Raw genomic sequence first — 3185 nt, forward strand, 5'->3', positions numbered from 1 at the left:
TATATATATATATATATATATATATATATATATATAAACATTCATACATTTTTCATAAAAATAACTTCTAAAGCCGACGTAAAACATATTTTTGCCACGTATTATTGGATTCTATTTTCTCCTTGCTCAAGTCTAATATTATGTGCTGTTCACAAACATTAGAGCATAGTTCTCGAATACCAACACAAAGGCAACTGAGTAAAATTTAGCAGAATATTCTCGTTAATCTAAGTTAACTGGGGTTTAAATTAGTTTTAACATATTCTGAGTAAGAAACAGTAACTTGACTGATATTCAGTTAGCTTCTGACAGTTTTGCTTTTTAAACCTCTCTATATGAAATGTCACTGACTTAACTACTGCTATATTTTTAATGCGCAGGGCGTCCCTGTGTACTTTATTAACAATATAACGTTTTTACGTCTGTTTTTTTTCCTTTTGCATCAATTACATCTGAGGTAGAAAGGATTATTAAATAAATACGAACAACAACTTTTGGCTCGAAGCCGTTTAATACGGAGACAAACTGTTTGACGAGTTTACATTTTCTCAAGGTACCAACTTATTCAAGGGTTTTGCAATTATTAACAAAGTAACCAGCAATTTAATGATTCAGATTCCTTGCATAACCTTAAACCATTTAAAATACAATAATATTCATGGTGTGGGCTTGACTCGTATTACGAAAGGCGTTGCTCTCCTGTAAACCTTACCCTAATGTAGGTAATACTAAACCCATTTTCCCCGTTCATTTCCATGATATGATTAGCGTTACGGAACTCTATGTTAGAGCAAAGTTTTCATGAATGTAAAGCTTCTGTAACTTGGGGAATGCCAGAATATCATTATCTAAAAATATGGAGCTTCAAATGAGGGAAGCAGAAATAAAAAAAAAAACAAAAGCGAGGAAGGGGTTATCTTAAAATTTAGTCCCCTGTTCTTCAGTTGAATAGTTCCCCAGAGCTAGAAATAATCTGAAGTGTGTGAAAATATGAGGAGAAGAAATGTTGTTATAAGTAGTTTACATTAAAGCTATGTCTCCCAGTTGTTTCACAACGATGGGCGCCACCCATTTCAAAAGGGAAGAAGGCACTTACTCTCGTCGTGCTCAATTCAGCTGGCAGATTTTTCTCCCTTGAAAACATTAACAATCTTTCCCTACCTTTCAGCTTCTGTCTTCCTTTCCATTTATTTAAATAAACAAAAACTAAACGTGAGAATACGATTGAGAGCAGAAGAAAGAAGCAGAATAAAAGAGAAGATCGGTGGAAGAAGAAACAAAAACGTGAAATAGATAGATAGATAGAGAGAGAGAGAGAGAGAGAGAGAGAGAGAGAGAGAGAGAGAGAGAGAGAGAGAGAGAGAGAGAGAGAGAGAGAGAGAGAAAGAGAGAGAAGAGGGAGAGGGATGCTAGGTATATCCCGTCACTTGATCACACATTCCTGATAGAAAGTATGAAGCGGAGGACGAATTTTTACTCTTAGTTTAAATCTAATTAAAAGCAAATCTCTGATGCAAATTTGGTTAATTCCTTGTCGAATTTGTATCCTATTGAAGTTGAATAATTAGCTTTTCCCCATCTAGCAGCGATTATTGATTGTTTTCCTTAACTTGGAATAGTTTAATTTACGTCCAGTTCAACTAAGATCTCCATCGGTCAATTGCTAATTTTCTTTAACATGACGAATGATTGTATAATTGCATCGCGGCCAAAAGACTTGAGAGATCAAGCAGAAACTTAATTAGAAGACGGAAAGACATGTGATTAGTTAGTGAAGCCTCTTAATTATCAATTCATTTCTTATTGACCTCGCAGTCATGGTAGCTTAGGTCTCTCTTAACACGTGACCAGATCATATGATGGTAGCAATTATTTTTCTCCATTCTCTGTTAACTTTGCAGATGTTATACAAGACAGAAAAAAAAAAAATAGAAAAGGCAATTTTTGTCTTCTTTCCCAAAGCCTGATTTATCATTATTTTCTTTTCTTTGTTGGACTTTGGATGTAATAGAGGGAGCAGTGCGTTTCTAGTTAATACCAGATTTAAACAAACGTTAATCTCCTAACGGAATGTATAATATAAGAGCTTTAACTGTAAGTGTTGAATTATACTTAGAACACTTGAGTTTAATCGCCAGCTGCTAGCTGTAATTAAACTTGTACGTTTAAGAATTTAACTGTTTGCTACAAACATATATCGTGTGTAATCAGACTTGTAAATTTAACTCCCTGTTTGCTACAAACGCATCAGGTGAAATTATATTTGTACTTTCTGGTAATTAGCAGTTTTTCCTACACGTATAGCAGAGTTAAACTAGCTGCGCATTAATATGATCTGGCAACAAACGCAAGAGAACTATTTCTCAATAACGAAGTGTTTTAGTGCACGTAACCCATTCGTTCTCCCAGAATCTCATGTTAGGAAATAAAACAACAAAATAAATAATAAAATCGTTCCATTGTTGACCTGAAAATGGTAAGACGCGATGATGACATTAACAATAATATAGAAAGGTCATATATAAGAAAAAAGAAAAAAACTCAAAGCTTAATCTGTTGTTTCTCTTTCACATAAAATATCTGTGCGCCGTGTATTCCAAATGCTACGACATCTGTTATCATACGGTGTTGTTTCTTAGTAAGAAGACAACTTGAAGAAAAGACCAACATCTCCAGTAACATCTGTGGAATAACAAACCTTACAAATTACATGTACATCGACTTTGCAGACTGTTTCATTCACTCTTTGAAATGGAGACTTCTTTTCCTCCTATTCAAATATCTGTTTAAATGGCTCTCTTGAAATAATACACACACAATTCTCTTGTTTTTCTTTTTCATTTCTATTCTACGCAGACAACATGGAATTACAGTCACGTCCGTTGACACACGAATAAATACATACATACCTACATACATACATACATACATACGTACACGCACACGCACACACACACGCATATACATCTATCTATATATATGTATGTGTATATACGCACATGTATGTATATAAATGCACATGCACATCACATGCACACACAGTGGACTCAGAGAAACACTAGAATAGGCAAATGCTTGGGAGATAACTGCGCGACCCAGGTATAAAAGCAGAGCTTGTGAGAAACGTGTGTATGAGCGCCTGTTCATGTGTGCGTGTATATATATATATATATATATATATATAT

The 3185-nt window shown here is 34.4% G+C and overlaps 1 protein-coding gene across 1 annotated transcript in view; it reads right to left on the reverse strand.

Annotated features, from left to right (window-relative positions):
• LOC106867557 (uncharacterized) overlaps positions 1 to 3185 on the reverse strand; it is a 247151-nt gene that overhangs the window by 45653 nt on the left and 198313 nt on the right. The window lies entirely within an intron of this gene.

This window comes from Octopus bimaculoides, chromosome 13, assembly GCF_001194135.2.
Source record: "Octopus bimaculoides isolate UCB-OBI-ISO-001 chromosome 13, ASM119413v2, whole genome shotgun sequence".
Classification (NCBI taxonomy): Eukaryota; Metazoa; Mollusca; class Cephalopoda; order Octopoda; family Octopodidae; genus Octopus; species Octopus bimaculoides.